Below are 15,456 nucleotides of genomic sequence, written 5' to 3'. Positions count from 1 at the left end.
TTTGGGTAAATGGGATCAAAGCATACTATTTTCACTTTTGTTTTTGTGTTTTCTTTCTTGTGTTTTTTTGTTTGTTTTGATTTTTCTTTTACAACATGATTAATTTGGAAATATGTTTAAAATGCACGTGTCTTATATAACATATCAGATTGCTTGCTGTCTTGGTCAAGGGAGAAATGGGAATGAGAAAAAAAATGGAACTCAAAATCTTACAGAACTATTCTTATATGTAATTGATGAAAAAAATTAACTGCTATTAAATAAGAAAGAAAGAAAAAGAAAGAAAGAAAGAAGGTTCTTGTGAACATCATGTTATTTATGACAGTAGATTTTGTAGTAACAAAAAAACCCTAGAATTAACTAAATTCCATTTGGGGAATGTGCTAAAAAATGTTTAGAATATATATGAACTTCATGAAATAATACTGCAATATAAGCAACAATGAATAGGATAAATAGGGAAACATAGATTTATGAATTTATATAGAGTGAATTAAGAGGAAACAAAAAAAACCCAATATATACAATAACTACATGAAGTCAAAATCAAATGTTGTTTATTTATAATAATAAAACTGCTCCTGACACATCAATAGCATAACAGTATAAACATAAAATGGAAGAGAAAAATGCACATTTTATAGTAATTTAACACAAACTAAAGTTTGCTTTGAAAATATAGTAAAATATGGGCATTGTATAATACATCCACAATTGTATTCTATTGATGTGTTGATTAGTTTTGTCAAATGTTTTTTCACCTATTTCATTTATTATTTATTTATTTTTGGTTCTAAAGATTGATTCTCTGAGTAAGAGATGGGGAAGAATAATAGATGGTTTTAAGATAATATAAAAACAAAAAATATGTTTATAAGGAAAAAGAAATAAGATCTCAAGGAGCAAATATTATTTTCACTTTGAGCTGGGAGAATCACGAATGATTTCAGAAATGAAAGTTACATTTGAACTGCCTCTTTAAAGCAAGGGAAGCTTTTCACTTAAAAAAAAAAAAAAAACTGGATGAGGATAAGTTCTTTCTGGGTAAACAGAGAAATGCCTAATATGTAACTCAAGTCAGTACCTATGGAAATAGAAGATTTGACAGAGGGCAAGGAGCCTCGAACATTTGGCAAAGGGCAGAATGGCTGTTATTGAAAAGCAGGTTCTGTAACACTCCTATCAATAGGCAGAGAGTCAGAAATACAAATTGCCTACATTTCCTTATAATTCTTAGACCTCTTCCACAGACCTCAATTCAGTTATTGTAACAGACAGTATCACATTCAGGCTGCAGAACGTTCAACATATATGTGAATTATCTATAAGGAAGGCTTTCTTGTTCTAAATAAGTTTTTTTTTTTAAAGTTGTGTAGAAAACTAAGAAGAAAGCCATACAAGCTTATGTATTCATCTATTTATCAATTTCTTTTTTATATCCATTCATCCATTCATGTTCATTCTTTCTATCTATCTATCTATTTACCATTCATCTATCTCCCTATGTCTTTTCAATCACTCATCCATTTGCTTATTTATTTATTCATTCTTTCATTTATCTATTTTGTTCATTCATTTGTTTATTCTTTCACTTATCTATGTTCACTTATTCATTCATATATTCATATATATATTTGTTTGTTATTTACTTAAATATTTCTCAATTACATTTTAATCTGGTCTAGGTAATATTTGGATTGTCCTAGGCTTTAGGCTGCTTATGTACCATATGTTTGACATTTTGTGGGTAAAAGACAGAGCCCTGGATATGGAATTGAAAGGTGTTCTAATGCTATCTAAGGCATTTATAAGCTGTGTGATGCTGGAAAAGTCATATGAGCACTATCTGCCTCAGTGTTCACATCTATCAAATTAAGGAGTTGAAAGTGCATATTCTGTGCATTCTATGCAATCTATGATACGATGCATAGAACATCTCTGTGCCTAGAGATTAGTTATCATCACACACCTATTTCTTTTTATTTATTATTTGTATTTATTAGTTTATTAGTCATAGGATTATGAGTCCAGATCCATGTGACTAGAGGTTCAGCACTTTATTCACTATGATGAATTTAACCAGCCACATAAGTCACTATTGCTGGTATTCTTTATGTTGAGTGATAAATTTCATTTCACTTCATATAGTGTTGGAAGTTCCATTACACTTCATACAGTGTAGGAATCAATCACATCCTGTATAATTAGAATGAGCTTGGAAAAAAGAGGAGAAAATACATTTCTTTTTCTCCCTCCCTTTGCAGAGATAGGGAACTATGAGTTTATTGCATAAACTCACAAACTCAGGATATACGTTGATTAATTTTGTCAAATTGCCTTTTCTTTTCCTTTAAAAATATCTTTTGTTAAAAGGGATACCTCTTTGGAGAAGGGAGGAAGAAAGATTATTTGGAAATAAAAATGATATCAATAAATTTAATTAAACTATGTCTTATGACAGAGTATATTAGTCATTTCTTTAAACTGCAGATTATAAAAGCATGTAAAGTTTGCCCCTACTTTTTAAAGGAAAAATGTGATAAATCCATAAATATTTGAAAACCAAAGGTCATAACTGCAAAGGCAAAATCTTAATTTTAGTCTTATATTTGAGCTAAACCATTCTAAAGCATTCCTGCAAATTTAATCCAATACTCTAATAAACATATTTATTTTCCAGACCTTATATTTATTTCTAGAATTTCAACTTGGCTTTCAACTTTACAGTTGAGGGAGAAAAATCTTGTAGTCATTTTGAAAGAGAAAGATGACGGGTGCCAAACACTCCTATAACAGTGACAGCCAGGATTCAAAGTTATTCTGCATGTGGTCTTGGCACTCATTGTAAACTATCCCATCATTCCAACTTTCAACAGCTTCCCCAACCCACCTTCCGTTAATGCTTCCCTAATCCCTAAGGCTTCCAGTTATTGACTGCAAAAGAAATTGCAAAAACATCTTTTATAACGGACGCTTTCCCTAGATGGCAGCACCAGATTGCAAAATCCCCATTTGGATTATCTTTTCATAACTAGAGCTGATATTAGGATAAGCAGGGCAGACCATGACCTAGTCACATTCTGGTGTCATTAAAAATGCACAGCATTTGGAATCTCAAGATAAAACAGTTTCCCGTTCCTATATCCATCCTCACACAGAGAAACCTCATTGGTCAGAAAATGAGCCATTTATGAAATGTACGTCAAGGAGATAGCAACAGGAAAGCATCAAATGGCAAATGAAAGGTGAGAAGCTTTGTAGCCTGCAGAGCTGGTAAATGGGAAAATTCAAAAGGAAATAACCTGATTAAGGTAAAATCAGAGAGAAAAAATGGAAAATAACCTGATTAAGGTAAAATCAGAGAGAAAAAATGGAAGAATGGCTAAAGTATCTGTGCTTACCTCTTGCCTCTGATACTCATGAGGCATATGATGCTATAGAAGTAAGTTACTCAACCATTTCTGTCAACAAGTATTTATTAGATACCTAGTATGTACTGATTGTTTTTCAAAAGGCTTGGGATACAAAAAAAGCAAAAATAATCCCTGCCTTTAAGTAGCTCAGAATTAAAAGTGCCTAGGCAATTTTAAAATTCCACTCCCCACCCTCCCAAGTGAATTCACCAAACCATAGACAGTTTAGCATTTACAAATGGAAAAACAAAAATTCCCTATGTGTATTTATTTCCCCTTGGGAAAATGCTTTGATTTGAAACTAGTGGTATACAGATAAATGTCTAACAACCAGTTTTTTAAAATATACAAAACATTTTTAAGTTTAATTTGAATAATTAACATTTTCTCCATCATTTTATAAAACCAAAACAAACAAACAAAAAAAAAGAAATGAAACCCTGATTTGTTGCTTTCTGTGATGTACAAATGCTGACTTTCCTGAAGTCAGCTGGCTCTAGGACATGTTTGAAGTAGACTGTATCATCCATTCAAGGCTGCTAGGCAGTTAGGAGCATCTGAATTCAAATTCAGCCCTAAATACTTCCTAACTAAGTGACCCAGGTCAAGTAACACCCTCTTTTACTAAGTTTCCTCAACTCTAAAACAAGTTGGAGGGGGAAAATGGCAAACCACCCTAGTAACTTTGTCAAGAAAATCCCAAATGGGTCACAAAGAGTCAGATGTGACTGAAATGACCAAACAGCAACAACAACATAAAAACAACATAGCTTTCAGATAGCATAGGGTAGGGGATAGAGCATCTGATTTGGTGTTGGAAGATTCAAATCCAACTACAGACTCTAGACTCTGGGAAAGCCATTTTAACATATAGATATTTTTTATTTTCCCCCAGTTACATTTTAGACAATTTTTTACATTTTTTAAATGTTGAGATTCAGATTCTCTCCCTTATCCCCACTCCCAGCCTCCTTTAAGGCAGCACATGTGAAGTTATCCTAAGCATTTCCATAAAAGTCATATTGTGAAAGAAAACATATACCTTCCGCCTTAAAGAAAAAGCCTAATGAAAAATTAAGTAAAAACAGAGACAGAGACAGAGAGCTAGTGAGAGAGAGACAGAGACACATAGAGAGAGAGAGAGAGAGACACAGAGAGACAAAGACACAGAGACACAGAGAAAGACAGATTCAGAGAGAGATGGTTCAATCTGTATTGAAATACAATCAGCTCTTTCTCTGGATATGGATAGATTTTTTTTTATCATAAGTCCTTCAGAGTTGTCATAGATGATTTTAATGCTGAGAATAGAGGAATAATTCACAACTGATTATCCCAGAACATTGCTATTATATTGTACACATTATATTTCATTTTGATTGAATTCATGAAGGACTTTCCAGGTTTTTCTGAGAGCATCCTGTTCATCATTTCCCATAGAATAATAATATTCCATTATAATCACATACCACAACTGATTCAACCATTCCCCAATTAATGGGCATTCCCTCAGTCTCCATTTTTTTGGCCTAAGAACAGAGCAGCTATAAATATTATAGGCAAGCCACTTAATCTCTGTCAGCCTCAGTTTCCTTATTTCTAAAATGGGGATAATTATAGAACCCCATAATTTCAGGATTGTTGAAGGATAAAATAAGATAATATTTGTAAAAAAATTTTAAAAGCCTTGAAGCAATGTGTGTGTGTGTGTGTGTGTGTGTGTGTGTGTGTGTGGAAAGAGAGAGAGAGAGAGAGAGAGAGAGAGAGAGAGAGAGAGAGAGAGAGAGAGATCTAGCTATAATTTATTTAAAACTAAAGTTAGTATTTATAGTCATATCAAAAGGTGCTCCAAATCACTGTTGATCAGAGAAATGAAAATTAAGACAACTCTGAGATACCACTACACACTTCTCAGATTGGTTAAAATGACAGGAAAAGATAATGATGAATGTTGGAGGGGATGCGGGAAAACTGGGACACTGATGCATCGTTGTTGGAACTGTGAATGGATCCAGCCATTCTGGAGAGCAATGTGGAATTATTCCCCCAAAAGTTATCAAACTGTGCATACCCTTTGATCCAGCAGTGTTAATACTGGGCTTATATCCCAAAGAGATACTAAAGAAAGGAAAGGGACCTGTATGTGCCAAAATGTTTGGCCCTTTTTGTAGTGACTAGAAACTGGAAACTGAGTGGATGCCCATAAATTGGAGAATGCCTGGGTAAATTGTGGTATATGAATATTATGGAATATTATTGTTCAGTAAGAAATGACCAGCAGGATGATTTCAGAAAGTCCTGGAGAGACTTACACGAACTCATGCTGAGTGAAATGAGCAGGACCAGGAGATTATCAATTCTGATGGACCTTGTTCTCTTTGACAATGAAAAGATTTAAACCAGTTCCAATTGTTCAGTGATGAAGAGAGCCATCTATACCCAGAGAGAGGACTGTGGGAACTGAATATGGACCAAAACATAGCATTTTCACTCTGCTATTATTTGCTTTCATTTTTGTTTTCCCTCTCAGGTTTTTTTTTTTCCTAGATCCAATTTTTCTTGTACACCAAGATAACTGTATAAATATGTATACATATATCGGATTTAACATATATTTTTAACATATTTAACATATATTGGACTACTTACCAGCTGGAAGGGGTGGGGAAATGGAGGGGAAAATTTGGAACAGAAGGTTTTGCAAGGATCAATGTTGAAAAATTACCCATGCATATATTTTGTAAATGAAAAGCTTTAATAAAAGAAAAGAAGAAAAAAAAGAATTAGAATGCATCATTTAAGGTAAAGAAACATCCATATGGAAGAAATTAAAATGCAAACTTTTGAGGTGAGGCATTATTTCATTTATTTTTGATGTGTATGCCCAACATCAAGCAAAGTACTTGAAAGTAAAATAAATTAGTAATCTTAGCCTTTAGTAATAAATGCTTTTTGTTTGATTGATTAATTGATGAGATCACAGATTCCTGATTACTTCAGGAACTGTAATTGGAATTCTAGATTTGTTAGTTAGCCAACAAATATATTCCACAACCATTGATGCTTCTTCTGCCCCCATATTATTTTTCCTTTTTGATTGTATTAGGTGATAGAAGTTGAGACTGAAAAATACTATTCAAATCTCCCTAATTTCTTCATATGCAAAATGCTATGTAAACAATTTTGGGCCTAAAGAGGCTGCAATAGGATATTAAAAGCCAGGAGTTAGAAGAATTGGTATTTAAGGCAATTTCATTTATTTGCATTTATTTTCAGCCAGAGCAAGGAATACACAATCCAATTAACCGTGATAATGAATATTCATACTAGAGCACTTTTATCTACCAACAGAGAAACTCAGGGCATATTGTCATAAAGTGTTCAATTAACATATGTTTGTTTATATCATTTTTGTTCTGGGTTTGAATGAAATAAATAAGAAGAAACACTAAAAGTTATGAGAGATAGGAAAAGGGTAAATTAAACTTTGGGAAAATAAACTGAATATCAAAAGGACAAATTGACATCTTTATGTAGCATCTTTATATTCATGTAAACTCTTTGCCAATGTACCTAAATATGTATCTCTAGCACCTAGGACAGAGAGGTAATTAATTGGATGGTTTTAGGCATTGGGAAGGGTCTAAGACTCCTTCATATGGTGCTTACCTGAGTAATATAATGTTAGTCCTATGGATGATGTTGTCATCTGTCCTTTTCTTCAGTTGCAATTCCTTTATTAATTTAAACACTTTAGATAACTGTAAGATTTAATTTAACTGTATTTGACAAATAGTTACGAAATCTATTATGTAATAGGCACTGGCAAGGGGAGAGAGAGAGACAGAGAGACAGAGAGAGAGAACAGAGAGAGAGAGAGAGAGAGAGAGAGAGAGAGAGAGAGAGAGAGAGAGAGAGAGAGAGAGAGAGAGAGAGAGAGAGATAAAGAGAAAGGCAGAGGGAGAAGGAGAGAGGGAGGAAGGAAGGGAGAAGGAGAGGGAGGGAGAGAGACAGAGAGACAGAGGGAGAGAGAGGGAGATCTGGGGATACAGGTTCAAATCTTCTCTCTGCTGTTTTTTTTTTTTTTTTCATATTTAAGATGACAAAGTCACCTTTTAGTTGCCTCTTAAACTCTATCATCCCAGATCCATTGAAATGTAATACAAGGGTAAGAATGATAGGAACAAAGGAAAAGTCCAGACAGAGTCCTTAAGGACATTTAATCAGGAAGAGATATCTTTCAGCTGGACAGAAACAGGTTAGCTTGGGGAGAGGAAACACCTGAGTTGAAAGAAAGGGGTTTTGAGAAGCAGAGATGAACAATGACTAAATTCTATTTAGGAGAGACAAGTCATTCATTCATGTACTTAGGAACATACAGGATGAAATCAGAGCCTCCCCTCTTCCCCCAGGAATCCAGTTTTATTGGAATAAATTTGAGGGAGGACAGTTTGAAATAAGGACAAAACACAGGCTGGCATTAGATTGTGGAATGTTTTCAGTGTCAGGCCAATTGAATTTATACTTTTTGAGAGGAGGAGTGACATGTCCACCATACCTGTGCATTAAGGAAATATTTTGCACATCTGTGTAAGGAATAGATGGAAAAAGGGAGAAACTGAAATCAGGAAGATGTATTTGGATGTTACTGCAACAGTCTAGCTGACAGATAATGAGGGCTTACATTGGTCTGGTACCAAAGGAAGTGGGAAGAAGAGAATAACTGTAGAAAGGGTCAATAGAGGGAAGAGAACTAGAACCCACTACTTAGTTGTTGTGACAAATCAGAGAAACAAAAGTACAAAGAAAAAAGTATCAAAATGGAGTGTGGGAAGAATGATGAATAAATGAACACAAATAGGGAAGTTGAAAGATGATCCTAATTTTTCTCCCCTCACCTCAATTATATTTTGAACATATTAGATTTGAAATGATATAGAAAAATTCACATGGAACTATTTTTCAGGTAGTTGAAACTGGAATTCAAGAATGAACTTGTATAATAAAATTATTAATCAAAATATCATCTCCATAGAACTGAGAATTAAAGCACAAAATCATATATTAAGAGCTAGAAGGAACCTTAAAGGACATCCATCCAACTACCTTGCTTTATAAATGAGAAATCTAGGAATCAAGTTACTTTTCTAAGTTTCATACAAGATGCAAAAGTCAGAGATGGAGCTTGAAATAAGCTACCTAGACTCCATAAACTCCAGTAGTATTCCTTCCACTACATTATGAATCATAGATATAGTTGAGATTCCCAAAGGGGAGAATTTAGAATGGAAAGAGGAATAGACACAGGATGGAATCTAATTGGATAATCACACTTAAAGCATGGAAGCATAGATAGCATTGATAGATAATCAATAGAGAGTGACAAGGATCAACCAGTCAGATAGGAATAGAACCAGTTCGTGTAGTTACATGCAGGGAAAGATGAATTGATTGATGATGCAAAAACAGAGCCTTTTATATATAGTTAAATAGGGTCATGCAATTCAAAGAAATAATCTCACATAGTTCAAGTATACTTGAATGAATGAATAGTACTGCATATTGTGTAAAGAAATATTGAATACTCATCAAAAAGATGAGAACTGAGTAAATGTCATCCAGTTTAGCAATTGGGAAGTCACTGATGATGATGATGATGATGATGATGATGATGATGATGATGATAGACACAATGAGAGACAGAGACAGAGAAATTGAAAAGTATCTGTAGAGGACTGAATCAGAAAACACAATTCATTATACATGAGTATACAATAAGGGTAAGAAGAAATGGAAGCAGCATAGACATTTATTTCTAGCAATTAAGTCATCAATGTGATGCTAAATATAAGCAGATTGAAGAGATAGGGCTAGAGAATGAACCTGGTAATTATTTAGTACAGAGAACCCTTGGATGAGGAGATCCTCTACCAATGCATGTGGGCAGCTTGAAATGAGATAATTGGTTTTTGATAAAATCAATGGTCCTTTTTATCTCAGAATCTAAAATCTTATAATCTTTCTCTGCAGCTGATAGTCTAAGAGAGAGACTGAGAAGTTAGCTGAGTTGCCCAAAGTCACATCCAGTATATTTCACAGGTGGGCTTTGACCATCTTCTTGACTTCAAGGCCAGCTCTCTATCCATGAAATCAAATTCGTTCAAATGAAGGATTATTAAGAATGGGGTCGGGAAATTTAGGAATTTATGTAGATCGTAGAAAAACAGCCAATAGAGTTGAAAAGACTCAAGATGGAAGAAGCAATAAGGTATGAGACATGCTGAATGGAGATGGAATCAAAGGCTTTGTTGGAGATAAAAAGAGAGGGATTAAGATGCTCTGATTTTCCTCTGACCTTGGAATAAAGTAGGAGAGGATATATGAAGGCAATAGAAAAATGAGAAGAGAAAGTTTATGAAGATGGATTGAATCTTCTTGGTCAAGTAGGAAGCAAAGTTCATGGAATCAACTAGTCAACTTTCCTTCCTAACAACTCATCCTCTACATTTAGGAGACTGAGACCCATAGATGTTATGTGAATTGCTTTCTCGAAGGTCACATAGGACACATAGTGAAAAATTGGGATTTACACACAGACATTCTGACTCCAAATATACTGGTTTTTATAATGGGATACAGTGTCTCCTGATGGAGATACAAGCTATTAATTTTCATCAAAAATTTACCCATATCTAGTGATACTTTTTTTTAAAGAAAAAAGATAATATTTTTCTTTAAAAATGAAATTATATTAGTCATTTTAGAGCAAAACAAAATTTTTAAAATGTGTATGTGCATGTGTGTGTATGTTGCATTGTATTTAAATGACTCACTTGTTGCTGGGTAAAATTTAAAGTTAAACTTTAAAAACGACATTGTCACTCAATTTCCTACTTTTTTTCTGTATTCATTCCTGATACTAATTAGAAACATGTTATAATAAGGTCAATATAAGAGAAGTGAATGCCTGACAGAATTGAGATGAATTTATTTATAGACAGAATAATGGAATCTCACCTGGGGAAATTCAGAGGTCATTTAGTAGAACCAATATCTGAGGGGAAAGCACTCTGCAACAGACCCACATGGTCATCTCATTTTTGATTAAATATATTCATCAGAATCTATTAAAGGCAGGATGATGATATTCTAATTTTGTACCATTCCATTTCAGAGAGTCCTAGTCTCGCTATCTTAGTCCTTTGACTCCCTGGATTTTGTTACTAAGCCTCCCCACCTCCTCCACATTTTTCCCGCATTAGTAAATAAGCTCTGTAAAGGTAAGAAATATGACCAGCATGGTATCTAGCATTTAATAAGTGTTTATTGCTTTCCTGCTTGTCTCTAATTATTACATCAAGCTTAAATGTACCTCTTTGATCTTCCAAGGAGGAGTCTCTCTGAAGTCAAGAAATACAGTCTTATCCATGTTCCACATAACATTCCTTTAGATATTTAATGCAGCTATCAATTCCTCCTTTAAACAATGTTGTGTCTCCCATGACAAGAATTCCCAATTTCATCAGTGTATACTTAATGGTATAGTTTATACAGGTTTCCTCTACTGATCTTATTTTTTGTATCTTATGCCAGTTCTCAGAAACTTTTATACAATGTGGAAATTGGAATTGAATATATTCCAGATGTGGTCTACACCTGTCAGAATATGACAGAATTTCATCTTTCTAATCTGTTTTTAACTAAGAATAATTTGCCACTGGCTTTCTTTTTATCCTCTTTTTCTGGTCAGCCACATCCATTTGTTGACTTCTTTGAGTTTGCATTCCACTAAACCCACCTTCCCCCATGTCTTTTTAAAATAAACATTAACTTTCCATGCTTTTCCTCTCTAGGCTTGTGAAATTAATTTCCTCAACCCGTAAGTAAGATTTTATATTTTTCTCTCTGAAAATTAATTTTGTCATATTTGGCCCAACTTTCTAATCATTTTGTGTGTTTTACATTGGTTTTAATTTCTCAAATTGAAGCATGTATTTCACTGCCAAATTTGTAATGTTTGACAGATTTTCTACATCAATTACATATTCTCCCCCCTTGCCCAATGATAATAGACTATTTCATTTGTCAGGTTATCTTCCTCTCCACCAGAACTTAATCATGATTGTGAACCTGTCTCCTCTACCTCCCTACACACAAGAGGAGAATGGAATAAGGAGTCCTAATCATTGGTAGAGTAAGAAAGTACAAATAAGTCAAATAAATTAATTAACATTTTATATATATATATATATATATATATACATATATATAGTGTGAATATTTTGTATATGTGTATGTATATACACATTTATATAACACATATACACACATCTCCACATAATATTAGCATCTATTTCCTCTGAATTGTTGTGAGGATAAAATGAGTTACCACTTGTAAAGCATTGAGTGAAATGAGCAGAATGTGGAGAACATTGTACACAGTAAAAGCAACATCATATAGATCATCAACTTTGATCAACTTTATTTTTCTCAGCAATACAATGATCTAAGACAATTCCAAGGCACTCATTATGGAAAATCCCATCCCTATCCAGAGAAAGAACAATAGAGTCTGAAATGTAGACTTTTCATCTTTTTTTTTTTTAATTTGTTTTTTCTTTCTCATTTCTCCCCTTTGTTCTGATTCTTCTTTCACAAAAAGACTATGTCATTTTATTACAATCATTAATTGTAATTGTGTATGTACAATCATACTTGTAATCATGTAATTGTAATACAAACATTAATACGATTATACATGTATAAACTATAACAGATTGCTTGCCATTGTTTGGAAATCAAAATCTTATAAAAGTAAATGTTCAAAACTAAAAAAAAAAAAAGAAATAGAATTTGAACCATAAAAATACCTGTAAAGCACTTTGTAAACATTAAAATTCTTTAGAATTGCTTATTATTATTAATGACAACATTTTAAAATAGAAATCCACTTGGTACACAGGATTATAATTTCCATCTTAGAAATATTTTCTTATATTCTTTTTATTAAAATATTCTGCTTAAACCAAGAAAGATTTTAACTAATTAAGGATGAGGCGTAAACTTGCTAGGAACTCCCATATAAGGTAACTGCCACTACCAATTCTAATCAATACCTTTTCTACAACTTTTTTTCTTAGAGAGCTGCCTAGACCTCTAAAAAGTTATTTATCCAGAAGTATGTGTTAATATGTAAGATTTGATGACAGGTTTTCCTGACTTCAAAATTGGCTCTCTATACATCACATTTCCTTTACTCTTATAATATTGTGCAATAAGATAATGAATATGGAGAATTTAGAAAAATTTGGGAACTGTTACTGAGTAAAACACACAAGAAAAACTATATATATATATATATACAGTGATTATAATAATGCAAATAAAATGATCCCTAATAAGAAAGTATATTGGAGAAAGAAATGACAAACCACTCTAGTATCTTTGCCAAGAAAACTCCATGGACTATATTCGTAAACTATGGTCCATGGGATCATGTAAAGTCAGACACAACTCTACAACAAATAGGGAAGTAAACGTGGAATAATGGATAACTGAAAAATCAATCAATCCCCAAACATTTATTAATCACCTAGTATATACTAAGTAGGCTTTTCTTCATCAGAAAATAGTACAGAATAAATAACAGGACACCAGCTACACCTTGTCCCTCCCAATAATATTAATAATAATAATAATTATAAACACATTAATTAATGTGTCCTACAGAATAGATAATAAAAGTTTTTTCTTTGTACTAGTGGAGATGTGAGAGTTATTAAGGTAGAATACTTGCATATATCTATGTCTATGGCCCTTCAAAATTCATCTGAATCATGACCCAACAATAATATGGACCTGATCTCCATATGATTTTATGGAATATTGAGAATTGCCATAATATCAGAGAATCCTGTCTCAAAGTTCAGTGTTAGAACACTAAATGTGATCTTAATTTTGTCCAATTATAGAACTTAGTAAAGAATGTAGCTAAACAAAGGAACAACAAAGATGAGTCAAGAGAAGGAAAACAGAACTTTATAAAAATGGTTAAAGAAAATAGGAACTTAAAAAAAAAACACTCAAGGGCTGAGTTCATGTGTAAGAAGCAAAACTAGAGATGATCCATATGTATTTTCATAAATTTTGCTCTGGTCAGATCATATTGAATTGATTTCAGTTGTGGACATCACATTTTAGGGAAGACATTGATAAGTTACAAAACTTCTAGAGGAGAGCCACTGGGATAGTGAAGGAACTTTAATTTATACTTCACAGGATTCATTTGGAGTATATGAAGTTTCTTAGCCTGAATAAGGGAAAAATAGAAAATGGGGGTTGTGGGACAGATTAGAATATTATGTCTTCTTTCTTGTATTGAAATATAGTCATGATTGTGATAAAAAATGCCATCTACATCCAGAGAAAGAACACTGGAATCTGAATGCAGATTGAAACACAACATTTTCACATTTTAAAATTTATTTTCTGTTTTTTTTCTTTCTTTTGGTTTTCCCTTTTGTTCTGATTTTTCTTGCACAATATGACTAATATGGAAATATGTTTAACATAATTGTATATGTATAACCTATAACAGATTGCTTGCTGCCTTAGGAAGAGGGGGAAAGGAAGGAGAAAAATTTGGAACACAAAGTCTTACAAAAACAAATGTTGAAAACTATCTTTACATATTATTGGGAAAACAAAACACTATTAAGTAGAAAAAAAATTGTCATGTTGAAAAGACATTAGACTTACAGTTGCCTACAAGAGTAATGTTGGAAATGCAAAAGAAACATGTAGATTTGATATCAGAAAAAAAAATCCAAACAATTAGAGATGTCCCAAAATGGAATGATGGTTTTGGGAAATTGTATATTACTCCTCACTAAAGGTCTTCAAGCACAAACTGGATGACCTATTATCAATCATGTTTTATGGAGGATTCCTTTTTGAATTTAAGTTGACTGAGATCTTGCTTAGATTCTCATTCTAACTCTGAAAATTCTATAATTCTTTGGCAATGTTGGCAGGAACCTTAGAGATCACATCATTTAACTTACTTTAATTTATGATTCAGAGTTTATAAAAGTTAGGTGACTTGCCCCAAATCATATAATTACTAAGTAGTAGAGCTGGGTGTCATTTTCATTTCCATTGATTCAAAATCTAGACACTGCTTTCCTATAGAACAATTCACTTTTCTCATTTATTTATTTATTTATTTGAGAATTCACTTCTTTTATTCATGCCAGAGTCAGTCATGAGGCTGGCTTAAGGAACTTTACTGCCAAGAAGTTAATTAAGTATTTTTTAAATGCCTGCACTATGTTATCTCCTTGAGTGTCTGGAATTTCAGACCTCTCTGTGTATCTCCAACATCCAGCACAGTGTCTGGAAAATAGTAGATGTAAATAAGAGGGATGAAGATTTCAAGATTTTTTCAGGCTCAGTTTTATAAACCTGTTGTGAGAAGTTTAACCAAATATACAATATTTAGTTACCTTCATCAGTAAAATAATAATTCCCAAAAATGTTCTAGGAATTTTTACTTCAAGTGAGCCTGGGATTATTGTCTATATTGGGAAAAAACAGTGAACTCTGATAACAGTACTGATAAACTGAGAAGTAGAAGTGTCCTTGAAAATGCAGTTATTTTCAAATAGAAATAGAAAATGGAAACTTGAATTTCCATTTTATTACATGTCATGAAGTGTTAAGCCATTTATCCAAATGATTAAGATAAATATACCTTGATCATCTGGGGTTGAAAGTTATGAATCATAATCAAGGTTAGTCTTGGAAAATGATATTTTAATAATTTAATAAAGTTGTGGTTCTATAATGAAGAATTAAATAATATATCCAAACATTGTGAACTTACAGCCAAATAATGTAAAATAAAAGATGCCAAATATGAGGATACTGTAAATAACAACAATAACAATTTATACTGTTAGTGCCAGGTACTGTGCTAAGTATTTTAAAAATATTATCTCATTTGGTTCTCACAACAACTCTGGAAAGCAAGTGCTATTATGAC

Source organism: Antechinus flavipes, chromosome 5, assembly GCF_016432865.1.
Source record: "Antechinus flavipes isolate AdamAnt ecotype Samford, QLD, Australia chromosome 5, AdamAnt_v2, whole genome shotgun sequence".
Classification (NCBI taxonomy): domain Eukaryota; kingdom Metazoa; phylum Chordata; class Mammalia; order Dasyuromorphia; family Dasyuridae; genus Antechinus; species Antechinus flavipes.
The sequence above is the reverse complement of the archived record's forward strand: the minus strand, read 5'-3'. Positions refer to the sequence as shown.